Here is a 23,144-nt window from a genome sequence, read left to right as displayed (position 1 = left end):
AATGAGAACAATGGGGATAGGGGAAAATATATGTATGTGGGTTAAGAACTGGCTCAGTGATAGGAAACAAAGGGTGGTTATTAATGGAAAACACTCAGACTGGGTCTCAGTTAACAGCGGGGTACCACAGGGGTCAGTATTGGGCCCGCTTCTTTTTAACATATTTATTAATGACCTTGTAGGGGGCATACAGAGTAATATTTCAATATTTGCAGATGACACTAAACTCTGCAGAGTAATCAATACAGAGGAGGACAATTTTATATTACAGAAGGATCTATGTAAACTAGAAGCTTGGGCTGATAAATGGCAAATGAGCTTTAATGGGGATAAATGTAAGGTAATGCACTTGGGCAGAGGAAATAAAATGTATAATTATATGCTTAATTGTAAAACACTGGGCAAAACTGTAACTGAAAAAGACTTGGGTGTATTGGTGGACGACAAGCTCACGTTTAGTGGCCAGTGTCAGGCAGCTGCTGCAAAGGCAAATAAAATAATGGGATGCATTAAAAGAGGCATAGATGCTCATGAGGAGAACATAATTTTACCTCTATACAAGTCACTAGTGCGACCACACTTAGAATACTGTGTACGGTTCTGGTCTCCGGTGTATAAGAAAGACATAGCTGAACTAGAGAGGGTGCAGAGAAGAGCGACCAAGGTTATTAGAGGACTGGGGGGTCTGCAATACCAAGACAGGCTATTACACTTGGGGTTATTTACTGTGGAAAAAAGAAGGCTTAGGGGTGATCTTATTACTATGTACAAGTATATGAGGGGACAGTACAAAGACCTTTCTACTGATCTTTTTACTCTGAGGCCTGAGATGGGGACAAGGGGGCATCTTCTACGTCTGGAGGAAAGAAGGTTTAATCATAATCACAGACGGTGATTCTTTACTGTAAGAGCAGTGAGACTATGGAACTCTCTGCCGCATGATGTTGTAATGAGTGATTCACTACTAAAATTTAAGAAGGGCCTGGATGCCTTTCTTGAAAAGTATAATATTACAGGTTATATATACTAGATTCCTTGATAGGGCGTTGATCCAGGGAACTAGTCTGATTGTCGTATGGAGTCGGGAAGGAATTTTTTTCCCCAATGTGGAGCTTAGTGTTTGCCACATGATTTTTTTTTGCCTTCCTCTGGATCAACATGTTAGGCTATGGGTTGAACTAGATGGACTTAGTCTTCCTTCAACCTTAAAAACTATGTTACTATGTTACTATATTTTTCCTTTTAAATTGCTTTGTGGATAGTTTTCATAGTTTTCATATGGATCTGTAGTTCAGCAAGCTTTCCCATAATTCATGTTAAAAATCTGTCATAATATGAGGCTTTCTATTTGTCATTTACTCCAGAATTTCACTAAAAATTAACTCTGAGTACATATTAAACTGGCATAAGACATGTAAAGTTTAAAAAGTGCATTATATTGTGTGAACACTAGGTGGCACTTACGTTCGGCTCACTGTGTGCTATGCGGTTTACTTGCGTGATATTTTGTCAACTGTGAGGAAAATTAGAAAAATCACAATTTCCTTCTGATTATGTCATCTAACAAGTAATCTCCGCATGTTGTATTGTGCCAGATTTTATATGTAATCATAAGGAAGATAAACAGAGCATCTTAATATAAAGAAAAACGGCTTATCAAAATGTTGAAAAAGTCAACAAAGATCAACAGATTTTAAGGCCCTTGAGATGAGATTTGCTCTAAAGACAGAACAAAAAAAAACATTATGCATCAGCACTGCCCCATTAGATAACATTGATCCGAGTGCTATCCGATAAAAAAAAATCGGATTTAATTGTCCGATTTATATCCGCAATTTCCTCCGGGATAAATAAAGTATATCTTATATGGCGCTGTGAGCGAGCCCTAATGCAGTTGGAAAATATTGTCCCATATGGATGTTTGGGTGCCGTATTACTGCCCTGTGCAACTTATATATTCATTTTATGGCAATGTGTATGAGACCTGAACTTCATTGTTCATATATTTAAAGGGATGTTCCATTATTTATTTGTTTATTTCATTCGATTACCCACTGCAAAAATAGTAAAATAAGCTGTATTCAGCCGTCACAGCACTGCCTCTCTGCTGCTGCTCCTGCTCTGTTTTGAGAGGCTGCAGTGGTGACGTCACAACTACAGTACAAAGGTTTCCATTGCAGCCAATCCTTAGGCTTAGTGGTGATGCCAATGTAGATGGCACAAGTCTGCTGAGCCCAACGATTGGCAAAAATACCAGAAAAAAGAACGCAGCAGGCCATTTAACCCCTTTATCCGCCAGGGTGGTTTGCACGTTAATGACCAATTTTTACAATTCTGACCACTATCACTTTATGAGGTAATTACTCTAAAGCGCTTCAACGGATCCCGCTGATTCTGAGATTGTTTTTTCGTGAAATATTGTACTTCATGATTGTGGTAAAATTTCTTCGATATCACTTGCGTTTATTTGTGAAAAAATTGGAAATTTCACAATTTTCAAAATTTTAATTTTTATTCCGTTAAATCAGAGAGATATGTTGCACAAAATAGTTAATAAATAACATTTCCCACATGTCTACTTTACATCAGCACAATTTTTGCAACTAATTTTTTTTTTATTAGTGCACTATAAGGGTTAAAAGTTGATCAGCGATTTCTCATTTTTCCAACAAAATTTACAAAACCATTTTTTAGGGACCACATCACATATGAAGTGACTTTGAGGGGCTTTTAAGACAGAAAATACCCAAAAATGACACCATTCTAAAAACTGCACCTATCAAGGTGCTCAAAACCACATTCAAGAAGTTTATTAACCCTTCATGTGCTTCACAGGAATTTTTGGAATGGGGAAGAAAAAAATGAACATTTAACTTTTTTCACAAAAATGTTACTTTAGACCCCAATTTTTCTATTTTTGCAGGGGTACCAGGAAAAAATGGACCCCAAAATTTGTTGTGCAATTTCCCCTGAGTAGGCAGATACCCCATATGTGGGGAAAAAACACTGTTTGGGCGCACGGCAGGGCTCAGAAGGGAAGGAGCGCCATTTGACTTTTTGAATGTAAAATTTGCTTGAATAATTAGCGGACGCCATGTTGCGTTTGGAAAGCCCCTGATGTGCCTAAACAGTGGAAACCCCCCACAAGTGACACCATTTTGGAAACTAGACCTCTCAGGGAACTTATCTAGATGTGTGGTGAGCGTTTTGAACCCCCATGTGCTTCACAGAAGTTTACAACATGGAGCCGTGAAAATAAAATTTTCACATTTTTCCCACAAAAATGTTTTTCAGCCCCCAGTTTTGCATTTTCATAAGGGTAACAGAAGAAATTGCACCATGCAACTTGTTGTGCAATCTCTCCTGAGTAAGCTGATACCCCATATGTGGGGGAATACCACTGTTTGGGTGCACGGCAGGGTTCGGAAGGGAAGGAGCGCCATTTGACTTTTTGAATGTAAAATTTTCTTGAATAATTAGCGGATGTGCCCATGATGTGCCTAAACAGTGGAAAACCCCCACAAGTGACACCATTTTGGAAACTAGACCTCTGAGGGATCTTATCTAGATGTGTGGTGAGCACCCTTAGCCCCCAGGTGCTTCACAGAAGTTTAGAACATGAAGCCGTGAAAATAAAAAAATCTAACTTTTTCCACAAAAATGATCTTTTTGCCCCAATTTTTTTAGTTTCACAAGGGTAAGAGGAGAAAATGGAACCTAAAAACTGTTGTGCAATTTCTCCTGAGTACGCCAATACCCCATATGTGGGGAAAATACAATGTTTGGGCGCACGTCAGGGTTCAGAAGGGAAGGAGCACTGTGTGACTTTTTGAACGCAAAATTGCCTGGAATCAAGAGTGGACGCCATGTCGCATTTCGGGAGCCCCTGATGTGCCGAAATAGTGGAAACCCCCCACAAATTACCCCATTTTGGAAACTAGACCCCTCAAGAATTTTATCAAGGGGTATAGTGTACATTTTGAACCCAAAGGTACAACAGAATTTGATAACATTAGGTCAACATATTGAATAAGTTGTCATTAGTCTTGAGCGCAAGTGCTCGCTACTTGAGTTTGCATAGGGTACTGAGGTATGCACCAAGTATCACGGGTGCTGGAATGACATGCTCGAGTCCCTGCCCCGCATGTTTCACGGTTGTTAGACGCCCAAAAAAAAAACATGCGGGGATCGCTCGTGCATGGCAGGCAATCCCAGCAACGTTTTTTTTGGCCGCGAAGCATATGGGGCAGAGACTCGAGCATGTCACTCGAGCACCCGCGATACTCAGTGCATACCCGAGTACTTGATGCTAACTCAAGTAGAGAGCACTTGCGCTCAACACTGGTCGCCATATTGTCATCTTTTTTTTTTTTTCTTTACTTTTGAAAAAACCCCAACCCTAATACAACCCCAACCCTAACCCTAGCCCAACCCTAACCCTAGCACAACCGTAACCCTACAGTTTATTTTTTACCCCATTCCTTGCGTGGTATAAGTGATGAGATTACTTTATTCTTCGGGTCGGTGCGATTACAGCAATACCAGATTCATATCGGGTTTTTATGATTGACAGCTGTCACACACTAAAAGGCGCTTTTTTTGCAAAGACTAGTGTTTGAATCACCATATTTTGAGAGCTATAATTTTTCCATATTTTGTCCGACAGAGTCATGTGATGGCTTGTTTTTTGCGGGACAAGTTGACGTTTTTATTGGTACCATTTTCGGGCACGTGACATTTTTTGATCGCTTTCTATTCTGATTTTTGGGAGGCAGAATAAACAAAAACCAACAATTCAGGAATTGTTTTTTTGCATTTTTTTTTATGCCGTTCCGCGTGTGGTAAAATTGATAATGCAGCGTTATTTTTCGGGTCAGTGCATTTACAGCGGTACCACATTTATATAGGTTTTTTTTTATGTTTTGCCGCTTTTACACAATAAAAACAATTTTCTAGAAAAAATAATTTTTTGTATCGCTTTATTCTGAGAGCTATAACTTTTTTATTTTGGAGCTGTCTGGCAGCTTGTTTTTTGCAGGACAAGATGACGTTTTTAGTGGTACCATTTTTATTTACATTCGTCTTTTTGATCGCGTGTTATTCCATTTTTTGTTTGGCGGTATGATGATAAAGCATTGTTTTTTGCTTCGTTTTTTTATTTTTTTTATTTTACCGTGTTCACTAAAAGGGTTAACTAGTGGGACAGTTTTATAGGTCAGGTCGTTTTTTTTCATAATAAATAAATATTATGGGTTCAATATATTTTTATTTTTTGGGGATTATTTTTTTTCTTTTTTTTTATATTTTTACAATTTTTTATTATTTATTTTTTTCACTTTTCTATTTTTTTTTTTTACTTTTACACTTTGTCCCACTATGGGACTTTCACTTTTTGCAGCCTGATCGGCTGCATGGCATATAGAGCAGCAGCTCTCTTTGTCATGCAGCCTGTTAGCGCTGCACACAGGGGAGACATTACTTTGGTCGCGCACTGCGCATGACCAAAGGAACGTCCTGCCTCCTGGTGACATCGGGTCGTCATGGAAACATCCGGAAGCCGCCGCAGACATCGCTGGATGCCGGCAGGAGAAGTGAGTATACCAATCACCTCCCCCCTTGCCACCGCAATGCTGCGATCGACTTCGATCGCAGCATTGCGGGGGTTAATGTGCCGGGAGCGGTGCGGGACCGCTCCCAGCATATAGCACCGGGTGTCAGCTGTGACAATCAGCTGACATTCGGCAGTGATCGCCCTGCACCGCTAGTGTGCGGGCGCGATCGCAGCGCGCGTAATAATACGCAGCTGGTCCATAAGTCCAAGGGGGGCAGCTACGTACTATTACTGACAAGGTCGGAAAGGGGTTCATTGTGCTCAGTATAATGCAAGCCAGCATGACAGAGACCAGACAGACTTCATTATTGTGAGTAGGGCTTCAGTGTCGCTGCCGGTGTCCAGCATCCGAGCGCTTTGTTATTTTAATACCACAGAAATATGGAAATAACAATTCAGATGTTAACAGCCTAATTGTGTAATCTGTCACCTCAGCATGAAAAACTATGGATTAATTAGAGAATACTTTAAACCTAATAGATGACCGGTGGTTGCAGCAGTGTATCACATACTTCAGTCTGCCTGATTTATTACTCCCATTTGTAAATGGTCATTGTCATTAAAAAGATCCAAAACTTTACATAAATCAACAGAACAAGCTATAAAAATAAAGGAATTTTTCAGTATATTTTATTAGAGAAGATGGCATCTTTCTCCACTTATGAGACACTTCTTCATCTCCCTCTGCCTCCTGAACTCATCATTCACTTTGAAAATAAAAAATATAGCTCAAATCCATCTTTGTCAAAGCAAGACTGATTGACAGCACTGTGAGGAGTCAGGTTACACCTCCTATTATACTCTATGGAGAGGCAGAGGTGGAGAAGAAGAAAGGAGCAGGAAGAGGCGCTGACACAGGCAACTTCTGTAGAAAGTAATTGATCTCACTTTATTGACTCTATTGCTGGATTCCCAGCCACACAGCTCAGTACTTCTGTATAATGTCTTTGCTGCTGTTATGTTTGTTGCTTCTTTTGGTGTGCTGCATTGAGACAGGGGAGCAGGAATCGCTCTTGTTTATGTATGAGTAGATATCATGCCAGATAGTCTCCATCCACTAGCTCAAAGACAACTGATTAGAGTTAGATCCTGCAGGGGGGAAAAACTGGGGGAAATGCAGGAGAAAAGTCATATAAAGTTATGTTATGACGAGAAAGATTGTTATTCCTCATGTACACACAGGACAGCTTTTTTTTTTAAAAAAAAAGTCATTTAAAATGACAGGTATATTTTAAGGAAGTTCTTATATTTGATATTTCAAATTGAACTTCATTTCTCGTTTTTATTTAGTTGTTTTTTTTATCTTCTTTTATTCACAGTTGCTAGTACTAAAAAAATATACCAATATTGCAACACAATCTGCATAGTACAAAACCGCGCTGTACGGTGTGGCCGAGATAGTCCAGCCTGAATGGTGTGATTGCAGTAGATGCTCCAGGGTTGCAGATTGGACGGCTGCAGGATTTATATACTAAGTTAAACATTTTCAGCAAAACACAGACTCCATGTTGCCATTGATTTTTCCGCCAGCAGATGGCGCTCTGGTCCTACTTGGTCATGTAACCTATTGCTTCAGCCTCTTTACCCCGTCACCTATGGTTAGATGTGATGTTTACATGGACAGCATTTCCTATTTTTAGAACCAAAACCATTTTTTAAAATGAAAAACATCCTTCTATGATTATGAATAACAAGTGACCTGGTAAAATGTCCCAGCTGCTCTGCTATTTTTATTCTACCCAAGATCAGTTTTGCAAATTGCATTTTTAGCCATTTACTGGATTGTAGCAACTGTTAACCATTTATTCACAATTACTATAATTATAGGATGGGCGCAGATTAACTGTCGTCTTCCCAGTATTGATCCACATTTAACCCGCACTGATTGTAGTATTGCAGACAAGCATATTTTCGGTCTGAATGCAATCCAACAAAACATCGCACCCGGACCATTGTTATTCTATCGGGCTGTGCATCTCTGATTTTTTCTTTGGTACTAGGGAAAAATCACAACATTCCTGAGCTTGATCCAATATTCGAATCGCTCTCAGCCACGAAAGCGTGGAAACCATCGGACTGCACTCAGATGACATCTGAGTGCAGTCTGATTTTCAGGGACTGACAGAATGGAGAAGATGGAGACATTTTTTTCGATATCTTCTCCTCATCTGAGAGAATTGGATCACACTATGATCACACTTTCCACACACTCATTGACTTGAATGGTCGAGTGCGATTTGAATATTGGATGCAGATCGGGCATGCTGCGATTTTTTTCCCCAGACCAACTCTGTCCGAGGAAGAAAAAGAGTCCCGCACACTGTACCCCCGCCGATCAGCTCTTATCGGTGCCGGCAGCGGTGGTCACCGGCCGGAAGTGCTTACCTGCGGGGCTCAGTCTTCTAACTGTAGTGGCCGGCATTTGTAACTGCACATCCGCCTCCCATTCAACTGAATGGGAGGCGGATGTGCAGTACCCCATGGCGGCCACTAGAGTTAGACGGCACTTCCAGCCGGCGACCACCGCTGGCACCAAGAACAGCTGATCGGCGGGGGTGCCGGGTGCGGGACCCCAGGCGATCTTACATTGATGCCCTATCCGTAGGATGTAAAAGTAGTGGACAACCCCTTTAAATGCCACTTTAATACATAACAGAGATATTTAAAAGACTTTAACATGGCGGCCATCACTACTGACTGCAATCACCCCTATTCCCTCCATACATGTTTGTAAAGTGCCGATGGGGCACTGGCAGGCAAGAAACCTACTGAAAACCCAACACGTTAGAACTGTTACGAAGCCCAGACTGCAGTTGGACTTCACAGTAGATCATTAATTTCATAATACACTTCAATACTTGAATTTTGCAGAGTATTGTACAGGGGAGCAAGCAATTGCAAGTTCAAGTCCCCTAAACAGACTACCGGTATTTAAAAGAGAAAAAAATATTGAAAAACTGTTAAAAATATAAATATATATATATATATATAGAGAGAGAGAGAGAGATAAATCTCTCTATATAGATATATATATATTTATTTTAACAGTTTTTCAATATTGTTTTCTCTTTTAATTAATCTTGTTAGGGGACTTAACAAATATATATACTGTATATATATACAGTGCCTACAAGTAGTATTCAACCCCCTGCAGATTTAGCTGGTTTGATAAGATGCAAATAAGTTAGAGCCTTCAAACTGCAAACGAGAGTAGGTTTTATGAACAGAAGCATAAATCTTACAAACCAAAAAGTTATGTTGCTCAGTTGAATTTTATTAAATTTTAAACATAAAAGTGTGGGTCAATTATTATACAACCCCTATGTTTAATATTTTATGGAATAACCCTTGTTTGCAATTACAGCTAATAATCGTCTTTTATAAGACCTGATCAGGCCGGCACAGGTCTGTGGAGTTATCTTGGCCCACTCCTCCATGCAGATCTTCTCCAAGTTATCTAGGTTCTTTGGGTGTCTCATGTGGACTTTATTCTTGAGCTCCTTCCACGAGTTTTCAATTGGGTTAAGGTCAGGAGACTGACTAGGCCACTCCAACACCTTGACTTTTTCCCTCTTGAACCAGGCCTTGGTTTTCTTGGCTGTGTGCTTTGGGTCGTTGTCTTGTTGGAAGATGAAATTACGACCCATCCTAAGATCCTTGATGGAGGAGCGGAGGTTCTTGGCCAAAATCTCCAGGTAGGCCGTGCTATCCATCTTCCCATGGATGCGGACCAGATGGCCAGGCCCCTTGGCTGAGAACAGCCCCACAGCATGATGCTGCCACCACCATGCTTGACTGTAGGGATGGTATTCTTGGGGTCGTATGCAGTGCCATCCAGTCTCCAAACGTCACGTGTGTGGTTGGCACCAAAGATCTCGATCTTGGTCTCATCAGACCATAGAACCTTGAACCAGTCTGTCTCAGAGTCCTCCAAGTGATCATGAGCAAACTGTAGACGAGCCTTGACATGACGCTTTGAAAGTAAAGGTACCATACAGGCTCGTCTGGAACGGAGACCATTGCGGTGGAGTACGTTACTTATGGTATTGACTGAAACCAATGTCCCCACTGCCATGATATCTTCCCAGAGCTCCTTCCTTGTTGTCCTTGGGTTAGTCTTGACTCTTCGGACAAGCCTGGCCTCGGCACGGGAGGACACTTTCAATGGCTGTCCAGGCCGTGGAAGGCTAACAGTAGTTCCATAAGCCTTCCACTTACGGATGATGCTCCCAACAGTGGAGACAGGTAGGCCCAACTCCTTGGAAAGGGTTTTGTACCCCTTGCCAGCCTTGTGACCCTCCACGATCTTGTCTCTGATGGCCTTGGAATGCTCCTTTGTTTTTCCCATGTTGACCATGTCTGAGTGCTGTTCACAAGTTTGGGGAGGGTCTTAAATAGTCAGAAAAGGCTGGCAAAAGAGATCTTTAATCCACACATGTGAAGCTCATTATTCTTGGTGCCTGAACTACTTCTTAATACTTTAGGGGGACCAAACAGAATTCTTGTGGTTTGAGGGGTTGAATAATAAATGACACTCTGAATTAACTTTTAACGTTTTAAAAAAAAAAAAAAAAAAATTTGCTGCAGTGCATTTCCCACTTCCAGGCTGATCTACAGTACAAATGTCACAATGCCAAGTTAATTCCGCATGTATCAACCAGCTAAATCTGCAGGGGGTTGAATACTACTTGTAGGCACTGTATAGAGAGAGAGAGGGAGAGATTAAATCACCCCCCTTTGCCCAAATGTAAATGTAAATATCCAAAGGTGAATTAAAAAAATAATACCAGTTGATATTGCCATGTGCTTAAAAGTATTTATCCCATAAAATGAACGCTGAAACAAAAAACAGATTCAACATGCCAGAATTGCAGTTTTTGGCTGTATTTCCCCCATAAAAAGCTATTGAAATGCCGCATACACCCTAAAATGGTTTCCATAAAACTATAACTTGACATTAAAAAAACAAGCCTTCTCCAAGCTCCATTGACTGAAAAATAAAAAGAAGTTACAAGCCTCAAAAAATAGTGACACAAACTTTTTTTTACCAATTTCAGTTTTTTTTTAACCATTAAAATCTAAGAAAATAAAACCCTCCAAAGTTAAGTATCGCTTAAAAAAGAGTGACCAGAAGAATCATGTTGTCAGTCATTTTTATTGCACAATGAACTCTGTAAAAACAGAAATCACAATAAATGATGGCGGAGTTGCATTCTTTTTATCATTTCACCAAACTTGGATTTTTTCGCCTCTTTTACATTATATTGTAAAATCAATGGTGTTGTTCAAAAGTACAACTTATCCTGCAACAAAAAATCCCTCCTCTGGATATGTCAGCAGAAAAATAAAAAAAGTTATGGCTCTTGGAAATAATGAAGGAAAAAAATTAAGGTGTAAAATCGAAAAATTGTCCGATCCTTAAAAGAGAGAAATAATTAAAGGGAACAGTTTTAGAGCTGTAAATCAAAACTATAGAAACTTATAATAACAAAATTATGTAATCTGGGGATTGAACCTACATCCATCTGTTATGTAGACATGAAAGGGTTACATTGCAATGCGATCCCACAACAAGTCATTGTGACCGGAATTTGAATGGGGGGCACCGTTACCCCTGTTATATCAATACGACCACAGTGTCCAAACACTGAATGCGGAGATGAGACCAAGGAGCACATAGGCTTTAAAAAAACACTGAGCGCCTCCTTATTTTCAGGATGGCAGCGTCTCAGTGAAAAAATGACCCTTTTATGATGGTCCATGTGATTGATCCTGATCTTCACAGCTTGAGATCTCTTGGGTTATTATGAATTAGAGATGTATCTAGATGATTCTAGAGCCTGACATATAGCTACGAGAGGAGTATGAACACGTAAGAACAGAGCTGGGCATGCAGGCAGGTATGACCTTCAGCTACACTTACATAAGATTACTACCAGCTGAAGTCAGATGATGTGCCAAGGGTGCTTGGCTCATTAACTGGTAACCATAGGTGGAACTCACACCCATCAGGCATTTATAACATTCTGAAGATATGTCATAATTAAAGACTAACCTGGTGAGATTGATTCAAGAAGCCGCATGTCAGGTTGAAAACACAGACCTAGGGCTAAGGCACAGTGGGCTTGGTTCACCGAATGACACATAGCACAGGGAGGACATGGACAATGGGCTATGCTGGAAGCTAGGCAGACAAACAGAGCAGGACACACCACAAACCACAGAGTCAGAAGGGTAGATGCAGATAATAGAAACCACAGCAATTTGCAAATATGATAGCACCGCAATGTGAACATCTCTAGAGAGATGTTTGCGATGCTTACAGCAAACGATGGGTTAATCAGCTGGTCTCTGGAGCAGTTGCTGCAGGTAGTAGAAACTATAGGACTCCACAGAGATGAAAGCAACAGAAGAAACTGGACGGTGGCAAGATCCAAAATAGACTACAACTGATCACATTGCTGACTCGATACTCAGACACAGTGCTGTGTTTAAGTGGGTCACTTAATGTCACTGAGGAATGCCGGCCAGTTGTAAGACCCAATGTAGAGTACAGCTAAGGATGGTGGTCACAGAGGATGTGAAAGTAGCCCATCCCTGAAGCTTTCTATGGAATGCATACTTCACTCTATGTGCACGCTCAGACAGGGGCTATACACTTCTGCCTCCTGAGCTGTACACTTTTGAGCAATATTGTGGTCTCAGGACCTGGATTTCCAAATGATCTGCAGGAAATTTAAGTGCCTAAAGCATATATAAAAAATGACCAAAATTCAGTATACTCTTTAAGTTTGGAATATCCACTTAAAGGAGTTTAAGAATTTTGGGCACGATTAGGAAATGTTATATGGTGGTCCTACCGGTCCCGCAAAAACCGTGCTATGCCTCATTCATGTAAGCAGTGAAGCCAATCAGTGGCCTCACTGTGATGTTTATATGTATGCTACATAGGACCCATTATACTGTATGGAGGACTATCTGGGGCCGTTATACTGTATGGAGGACTATGTGGGGCCCCTTATTCTGTATGGAGGACTATGGGGGGCCCATTATACTGTATGGAGGACTATGTGGCACCCATTATACTGTATGGAGGGCTATGTAGGACCCATTATACTGTATGGAGGACTATGTGGGGCCATTATTCTGTATGGAGGACTATGTGAGGCCATTACACTGTATGGAGGACTATGTGGGGCCATTATACTGTATGGAGGACTATGTGGGGCCCATAATTCTGTATGGAGGACTATGTGGGGCCCATAATTCTGTATGGAAGACTATGTGGGGCCCATTATACTGTATGGAGGACTATGTGGGGCCCATAATTCTGTATGGAGGACTATGTGTGTCCCATAGTACTGTATATTGGTTCGCCCCCGACTTTGTCCACATTTTTCATTTTGGCCCTCTGTGTGTTTGACATCCCTACTCTAGAGGGAAGGGACTCCAATCCGTCACAAGACTTTCTACTGCCAATGAGTCCAGAAATCCAAGCAGTAACTGTCTAGCCCAGGCAAAAGTTGAGCCTTCATTATCTGAGAAAGTCTGTAACTTTTTTTGATCTGTCTTTTTCTGAGGTCCTCTCAGCTGATTTATGGCCACAGAACACATTAAAGTTTAATATGCAGGGTAACAAAAACTCTGTAAAAGCAAAATGGTGCAAAATTTATAATGAAACCCAAATGTGAAAATAATTTTTAGCACAAAATACAAGCATTGAAGTAAAGAAAAACAAATTGTCCCCAAATGGACAACAGAAACCCAGAACAGGAGAGGAGAAAAGGAACAGTGGCTACCATCACTACTGACTGTAGCGCCGGCGTCCCTGCCCTCTGCTAGGCAGGGACGCTGTTCCCCTCACCCCTCTGCTCCGAGCCCGGCGTCCTCCTCCCGCTCTGCTGGCAGCGCGCGCTCCTTCCCGGCCACTGTGCTTAGGGCGCGCGCGCGCTCCCTCCCTCTTGAAGGGGCCGCGCGCGCCGTCCTAAGGAGTCCCCGGCCAATGGCCGGAGGACTTCACCATATATAAGGCACCTCCTCCAAAATGGAGGTGCCCGAGCAATGTTGTTGCACTGTTCACTACTCTGCTTCAGCCCTCAGGTCCCGTTGCCAGTTACCTGCCAGTTACCTGCCAGAAACCTGCCAGTTTGCTGTCTGTTTCCTGCCTGACATTCCTCCTACCTGCTTGCTAGCCTGAGGTCCGACGGTCTGCCTTCCTACTCCTGTCAGTCTGTCTATGGACCAGCTTGCCCGCTCATCTGGGAGCGCACATCTGCTACCTGCCTGCTAGCCTACCTGGAGGCTCCGCCGTCACGTGCTGTGACCACCTGCCATTCCAGAGACTCCTGCCCGCTCACCTGGGAGCGCACATCTGCTACCTGCCTGCTAGCCTACCTGGAGGCTCCGCCGTCACGTGCTGTGACCACCTGCCATTCCAGAGACTCCTGCCCGCTCACCTGGGAGCACACATCTGCTACCTGCCTGCTAGCCTACCTGGAGGCTCCGCCGTCACGTGCTGTGACCACCTGCCATTCCAGAGACTCCTGCCCGCTCACCTGGGAGCGCTTATCTGCTGCCTGTCTGTTGGCCTACCTGGAGGCTCCACCGTCACATGCTGTGACCACCCGTTTATCCAGAGACTCTCGCTTGCTCACCTGGGAGCACACATCTACCATCTGCCTGCTAGCCTACCTGGAGGCTCAGCCATCACAGGTCGTACCTACCCTTTACCCAGAGACTGCCCCGGTCACTTGCCGTGACCTCCTGCCCGTTCATCCAGAGACTGCCCCGGTCACTTGCCGTGACCTCCTGCCCGTTCATCCAGAGACTACCCCGGTCACTTGCCGTGACCTCCAGCCCGTTCACCCAGAGACTGTCCCGGTCACCTGCTGTGACTGCCTGCCCGTCTTCCCTGGTCGCCACCCGCTCCCTTACAAGGACCGCCCCCTTGTATAGTAGCTCAGAGGTTCCGCCTCCCAGACCCGTTACAGTTTGCTCGGGCCATGGAACCCGGTGGCACCCAAGCTCCCTCACTCTCGGACCTGTGTCATGAACTGTCCCGTCAGAGGTCCCAACAGGAGTCCATCCTGGGTCACCTGCGGAATGTCAATTCTCGCCTGGACACTCTGACTGCTCCACCAGCAACCACCGCCAGTGCCATGACTCGCAATCCGGCAGCTCCGCTGCCCACCAATACTATGGTATCCTACCCCGGACCCCGGCTTTCTGCACCTCCTCGCTTCGGAGGCGACTCCGCTCAGGCTCGGGGCTTTATAAATCAGTGCACCCTGCACTTTGAACTCCTGTCCCACCAGTTTAACTCCGACCGGGCCAAAATTGCCTTCATCATGTCCCATCTCACCGGGGAGGCCCTGGCCTGGCTAAATCCTCTATGGGAGAGAGGAGACCCCCTGGTGTCCGACTTGCCTGCCTTTCTCACGGCTTTCCGGAAAGTCTTCGACGAACCTGGACGGCAGACCTCATCCGCATCATCTCTGCTACGCCTCCGTCAGGGAAGTCTCACCGTGGGCCAATATGCCATACGGTTCCGTACCCTTGCCTCGGAGCTGGCCTGGGATAACGACGCTCTGGTATCTGTCTTCTGGGAGGGTCTGTCCGGCCGTATTAAAGATGAACTCGCCGGTCGAGACATTCCTACCACTCTCGATGACCTAATAACTCTTGCCACCCGGATTGACCTACGGTTCCAGGAGCGTGCCAAAGAAGTCACCCGTGAGAGGAGGTTTCCACGTCTAGCTCCTACTTTTCAGAAACCCGTCACTCCCTCCGTTTCTCCCCAGGTACACTCTCCTGAGCCTATGCAGGTCGACCAGACCAAGATGGTGAAAACCCGTCAGGACTTACGCCGTGCCGAGGGGAGCTGCTTCTACTGTGGCAGTAAGGAGCACCGGATCCGTACCTGCCCGGAGACGTCGGGAAACGCCTGTGTCTAGGTTCGCTCAGAGAGGTCGACCTAGACAAGAATAAATCCTCTCCATCTCTGCTGCTGTCAGTCTCAATTATCTGCGGGGAGAATCGTTATTTCGAACTAGCCCAACTTGACTCTGGAGCGGCCGGGAATCTTATTTCACAGGCCCTGGCAGAAAAATACCGCATTCCCACCAAACCTCTGGCTATACCATTATCTGTCGCTGCTGTGGATGGGGGCCTCTTACCACGTCCCATCCAACTCATCACCGAATCCATAACTCTGCAGGTGGGAATGCTGCATTCTGAGAGCATCTCTTTTCATGTTCTGCCTGGACTCTCTCACGCCCTCTTACTAGGTCTACCTTGGCTCCAGAGACATGCACCCGTGCTTGACTGGCAGACCGGAGAAGTCCTTCGCTGGGGACAGGACTGTCATAAGACTTGTTTGGTTCCTGTTCATCCCGCCCGTCCTTCTCCTACCCCAACTAATCTACCTGGACTTCCGATTCCCTATTGGTCATTTGCTGATGTCTTTAATAAAAAGGAGGCAGAGACATTACCCCCTCATAGACCATACGACTGTCCTATCGACCTGTTACCCGGTACTACGCATCCCCGTGGGCGTATTTACCCATTGTCCGCTGCTGAGACCCGGTCGATGTCCGAATATATTGAGGAGAATTTGGCCAGGGGATTCATCCGGAAATCTACCTCCCCGGCGGGAGCAGGCTTCTTTTTCGTAAAAAAGAAGGACGGCTCTCTCCGTCCCTGTATAGACTATAGAGGCCTTAACCAGATCACGGTGAAGAATAAGTACTCCCTTCCGCTCATTCCAGAATTATTTGATCGTCTGAGGGGGGCTAGAATCTTCACCAAACTGGACCTCCGTGGGGCGTACAACCTGGTCCGTATCCGTCAAGGGGATGAATGGAAGACTGCATTCAACACCCGGGACGGCCACTATGAATATCTGGTAATGCCCTTTGGTCTCTGTAACGCTCCTGCCGTCTTTCAAGAGTTGGTCAATGACATCTTCCGGGACCTTCTCTACTCCTGCGTAGTGGTGTACCTGGACGACATCTTGGTCTTCTCTCCGGATCTCCAGACTCACCGGAGAGACATTCGTCAGGTCCTGCTCAGGCTCAGGCAGAATCACCTCTTCGCTAAATATGAGAAGTGCCTCTTTGAGCAGACCTCGCTTCCGTTTTTGGGCTACATTATTTCTCAGACCGGCCTACGAATGGATCCAGAGAAACTGTCTGCCATCGAGAAATGGCCTCGACCGGAGGGGTTGAAGGCCATTCAGCGGTTCCTGGGCTTCGCCAACTACTACCGCCTCTTCATACCGCACTTCTCTTCCCGGACTGCCCCAATTTCCGCGCTCACCCGTAAGGGCACTAATCCCAGAGAGTGGCTGCCCGAAGCAGAGGAGGCCTTTCTTTCCTTAAAACAGGCCTTCTCTTCCGCCCCGGTGCTGCATCGCCCAGATGGCAACAAGCAGTTCTTCCTGGAGGTTGACGCCTCCTCCTCTGGAGCCGGAGCGGTACTTACCCAAAAATCATCTTCCGGGAGAATGGTAACTTGTGGCTTCTTCTCCAAACTCTTCTCCTCTTCTGAGCGCAACTATTCCATAGGAGATCGAGAGTTATTGGCCATCAAGCTGGCATTGGAGGAGTGGCGTTACCTGCTCGAAGGGGCTCTTCACCCGGTAATAATTTACACTGACCACAAGAACTTGGCTTACCTCCAGCATGCCCAGAGACTTAACCCGCGCCAAGCTCGGTGGTCCTTGTTTTTTGCTCGCTTTGATTTTATTCTTCATTTTCGCCCGCCTGACAAAAACATTAAGGCGGACGCCTTGTCCCGATCCTTTCTGGTGTCTGATCTCGAGGAAGAACCTAAACACATCATCGATCCCGCCAGAGTAATGCAGGTGGCTCCCGTGAGTCTAAATCGTCTCCCTCCCGGTAAGACGTTCGTATCAGTACCTGATCGGGAGAAGATCCTACACTGGGGTCACTCGTCTAAACTAGCTGGCCACGCCGGTCAGAAAAAGACCCTCCAGCTTATTACCCGGCACTACTGGTGGCCTACCCTGCACAAGGACGTAATAGACTTTGTTTCTGCCTGTGTGTCCTGCGCCCGCAACAAGGTTCCGAGACATCTGCCAGCCGGTCGCCTCCTTCCGCTCCCAGTACCTGCTGCCCCCTGGCAGCATATAGCAATGGACTTTATAACTGATCTCCCCGTCTCTGCCGGTTGTACGGTCATTTGGGTGGTCGCTGACCGCTTTTCCAAGATGGCTCATTTCGTTCCCCTGCCAGGCCTCCCGTCTGCACCCGAGCTGGCTAAAGACTTTATCCGCCACATCTTCCGTCTTCATGGCCTGCCCCTCCACATCGTGTCGGATCGTGGGGTACAGTTCACCTCACGCTTCTGGAGAGCCACTTGTAAACTGCTAGACGTCACCCTGGACTTCTCCGCTTACCACCCACAGTCTAATGGTCAAGTGGAGCGGATCAATCAGAACCTGACCAGTTACCTCCGGCACTTCGTCAATGCCCACCATTCAGACTGGGTGGATCTCCTGCCATGGGCCGAATTTTCTTACAACAATCACGAGAGCGAATCTTCCTCCAAATCCCCGTTTTTTGTTGTCTTCGGTCAGCATCCTCGGATCCCATTTCCCGTCTCCACCTCGGTGGACAATCCGGCTGCGGAATCTCTTGTTAACAAATTTTCCTCCATATGGGAGAGTACCCAGTCCGCACTCCTTCTGTCATCCGAGCGTATGAAAAGACATGCTGACAAAAAACGTCTGGATCCTCCTCAATTCCATCCAGGGGATAAGGTCTGGCTCTCGTCCAAGTATGTCCGGCTCAAGATTCCTTCCTATAAGTTAGGGCCTCGGTTCATCGGTCCTCTGGAGGTCATCAGTCAGATCAACCCGGTGGCCTATAAATTGAAACTCCCGGCCAACTTGCGGATCCCTAACTCCTTCCATGTATCTCTCCTCAAACCTGTGGTACTTAACTCTTTTTCCAAGTCTACAGGTACGCCTCCTGCTCCGGTTTCCGCTGAAAACGAATTTGAGGTAGAGAACATTCTGGCCACCAAAAGGGTAAGAGGGAAGACCTTTTTTCTAGTAGATTGGAAGGGGTTTGGTCCTGAAGAGAGAACGTGGGAGCCCCAGGAGAACATCCATGCCTCTCTCATCCTAACTAAATTTCTCTCTGGCCTAAAAAAGGGGGGGCCTAAAGGGGGGGGTACTGTAGCACCGGCGTCCCTGCCCTCTGCTAGGCAGGGACGCTGTTCCCCTCACCCCTCTGCTCCGAGCCCGGCGTCCTCCTCCCGCTCTGCTGGCAGCGCGCGCTCCTTCCCGGCCACTGTGCTTAGGGCGCGCGCGCGCGCGCTCCCTCCCTCTTAAAGGGGCCGCGCGCGCCGTCCTAAGGAGTCCCCGGCCAATGGCCGGAGGACTTCACCATATATAAGGCACCTCCTCCAAAATGGAGGTGCCCGAGCAATGTTGTTGCACTGTTCACTACTCTGCTTCAGCCCTCAGGTCCCGTTGCCAGTTACCTGCCAGTTACCTGCCAGAAACCTGCCAGTTTGCTGTCTGTTTCCTGCCTGACATTCCTCCTACCTGCTTGCTAGCCTGAGGTCCGACGGTCTGCCTTCCTACTCCTGTCAGTCTGTCTATGGACCAGCTTGCCCGCTCATCTGGGAGCGCACATCTGCTACCTGCCTGCTAGCCTACCTGGAGGCTCCGCCGTCACGTGCTGTGACCACCTGCCATTCCAGAGACTCCTGCCCGCTCACCTAGGAGCGCACACCTGCTACCTGCCTGCTAGCCTACCTGGAGGCTCCGCCGTCACGTGCTGTGACCACCTGCCATTCCAGAGACTCCTGCCCGCTCACCTGGGAGCGCACATCTGCTACCTGCCTGCTAGCCTACCTGGAGGCTCCGCCGTCACGTGCTGTGACCACCTGCCATTCCAGAGACTCCTGCCCGCTCACCTGGGAGCGCTCATCTGCTGCCTGTCTGTTGGCCTACCTGGAGGCTCCGCCGTCACATGCTGTGACCACCCGTTTATCCAGAGACTCTCGCTTGCTCACCTGGGAGCACACATCTACCATCTGCCTGCTAGCCTACCTGGAGGCTCAGCCATCACAGGTCGTACCTACCCTTTACCCAGAGACTGCCCCGGTCACTTGCCGTGGCCTCCTGCCCGTTCATCCAGAGACTACCCCGGTCACTTGCCGTGACCTCCAGCCCGTTCACCCAGAGACTGTCCCGGTCACCTGCTGTGACTGCCTGCCCGTCTTCCCTGGTCGCCACCCGCTCCCTTACAAGGACCGCCCCCTTGTATAGTAGCTCAGAGGTTCCGCCTCCCAGACCCGTTACACTGACCTTTATAGGACATGCATGCGAGATACGGAAGCCGTCAGGGGGCTAATTATCAAAATTGGTTAATTTAGGCTACACCCATTTCTAGCGAGGTAACATTCCCACAGCCATGCCTCTTTGTTTGCAAGTTCCAGAAAGTAACTATAAAACACTTAATAAATATAATACAAGACATGAATGACACGTGTTTGCCACAAATTATGCTACAGTTCTCTACAGCGTCTGGGGCTTTTTCTTTTACTTTATTTTGGACTAAAATCATTTTTGCAATTGGGTTTCATTAAAAATGCTGTTTCATTTGGCTTTTGCAGTATCTTTACTTCCTAAAAGCTCATTGATTTTTTTTAAGCAATGGAAAAAATGTACTTTTTTATTGAGTTTATTATTTCCCTATTGAAATACAGGACACATCAGGCCGAAGAATTTATTTAAAACAGAAAATGTGTTTTTCTTAAAAAGATGTATGAAATACAGTTGTAATTCCCATTCTGCAACACCACAGAAAACCCAATTCTGCACCGTAAATACCGAATTAAACAAGACTTTCCCTATGTGCTTATCACATTAGAAAACTGTGATCTCTCCTTCCAAGTGTTATGTAATCTTTCTAGCAGTATTGTATGCTTTGTTTGCAGACTCATGAGTCATTTAGTAGTGGGGGAGACACAGGAGGGGCCTTGTTCTGAGCGCCATCTAGGTGAGAGGCGGCACTAATCATTGGATTCGTATAACTCCCACATAAAAAATATAGACACGGCAATAGAAAAAAATAGTAAAGAAATATAAAAATAAAAAATACAAAACAAAAACAAGATGGCATATAAAATATAGTAAAAAAAATATAAAAACAAATATAAACTAATCAACAAGACTATATGATTACGTAGATCATACATCAATAAAACACCTGCTCCATGGCGAAAAACTTATTGGAAATAGTTGATAAAAGTTTTGCAATGGGGCATTACTGGACTGTGTTTACGATGTACAACCCGGATTGAATATTCCTGTGTGAAATCTATTTATCAGGAGTATGTCAGCGCTGCAGGCGCAGTGACAAACAGTACGGAACATTCCAAGACATTGGAGTTCTCAAGGGACACAAACAAGATGCAGTTTCCAGCTGTCACCACCAGATGGTAGGATTCCTCCTTGGTGAAATGGCGCACTCCTGGTCCCCTGTTCTATACTCCACCTTGTCCTGCAAACAAAAGTCTATTATGGCAGATAGAAATCTTTGTAGAGATGGGAGGAGAAACAGGACATTGTGTTCTGTATGCATTGCCAAGGCTTGTTATGTAACCCCACATGACGGAACCCACCGGCTGCATACTTCTGCATTCGATTATCGTATGTCGCCCTCCATACTCATTGCCTTCACCATATGCACACATTTTTTGCATGTATATTAACTCTGAAGTGAAAGGGTATACATATAAGAACAGGTACAGATGGAAACTATTTTATCTTTAGAAATACGTTTTGGCTGTACTGTTGTGCAGAGCCATAATACTCCACCCATCAAAGTATATGGCCCCTAAATCCACCTCTGCCTCTTATGGAGGCATACAAGGTTTTTCGCCAGTCATATACAGAAAAATTGGGTGCTTCATAGGGAAGGTCCGAAAATAAACGAAAATCACATGTGCCCTCGCCTGCTGAAAATCTATCCATTGGGTTCCAGCGATGGGGGTGACAAAGGGCCCCACCTCAGTCTAACCACTTAGATGCCATGGTTGCTGTTCATAATGACATCTGAGGGGGTTAAACTGTGTGATCAAATCTAAAAAGGAGAACCTCCTACGTCACCTACTGATAGGGCAACAGATGCAAAGCTAATGGCTAAGACCACTGCAAATGTTCGACCAGAACCACTAGAATCAAGACAGAAAAGCGGGTGATTTTCTGTAATTTTCTTGATATTTCCTTCAAGAAACCAAACTAAGAGCAGGCTAGGATCATCACATGGGAGATTTCTTGTGTATTATTTGCTGCATTAAATAGACTATCATTATAGGGCCATCAATATTGGATCGTCGGAGATCCGATAAAGGCCTTTATATAATGACTTATTTTAAAAAAAGGAAAAATAAAAAAATCTGAATGACGGTGAATATGTCCTGGTCCCACATAGGTTATCACCCAGCTAATAAATATAGAAAACATAAAGATGGAAAGAAAATCCTTTACAGAAAACTCCGGCTTAGATCTTTAGTGATCTTATCACAGTCACCATATTCCCCCATTAGCTGCTATTGCTGTTCCTTCCGACTTCCCCGCCCGCGTACATGCATGCTCAGTTTGGCCGAGCGTTCATGTGTTTTTATTGTAAAAAAAAAAGTTTTGTTGTGAAAAAAAGGGAAGAGAGAGAAGAACATATAGGAGCTTGTCTTATCTGGACGGGTGGCAAAAGACAAGTGGCAACAGGATGCACACTCACTTCTGAGGATTGTGCATAGGATTGGCACAACTTCAGTGTAGACTTCTATTACCCCGGGCTGAAGGACTGGAGTACATTTGCACAAACATTTTGCAACTGTTTGAAAAGTCGTAATTGATGAATCTGCCAAAAACATCTGAAAACCCCAAGTGCCTCCCACAATGTCGAACATAGAAATGAAGAACAGGTGGACAAATATAAAAAAAGAGCTTTAAAAGGGCACAAATTAAAAGGCAAATAATCATAAATGTTAAAAAAAAGGCAAAAACATTGAAAACAAGACAAAAAGGGCACAACTGAAATAATGAATTGGGACCTAAGGTCTTACTATGGGAAGAGGGGATAAGTCACTGCCAGAAACTTCTGGAGGTATCTCCCATAGCTAGGGTCACACCACCATGTAGTCTCTCAACCAAGAAAATTGGTCGGATTATGGTTTTCACACTCTGATCAGGGTTAGATCAGTTTTTGATCACAGTATGATCAAAATTTCTCCATCTTCTCTATTCAATCAGTCCATGGAAATCGGACCGCACTCAGGTGTCATCCCACCTTTGTTATTTTAAATTAGTTTTATCAAGTGACATTTCTGTTTAAAAACAACTAGTTATTTCTTGCCATTTTTTGCTAATAGAACAGAAAAGAAAAACTGAATAAATACCACTCATGTCTATGTGACCGGGGTGCAGCACCAGGTACCATTGTGTGTTTGTCTAGTGCCTGAGTAAACAATGAAAGGAACACAGAGCTCACCT

The sequence above is a fragment of the Phyllobates terribilis genome, unplaced genomic scaffold (genome assembly GCF_046119375.1).
Source record: "Phyllobates terribilis strain yellow unplaced genomic scaffold, ASM4611937v1 Scaffold_8__6_contigs__length_399053987, whole genome shotgun sequence".
NCBI classification, from domain to species: domain Eukaryota; kingdom Metazoa; phylum Chordata; class Amphibia; order Anura; family Dendrobatidae; genus Phyllobates; species Phyllobates terribilis.
Note: the sequence above shows the minus strand (reverse complement) of the source record.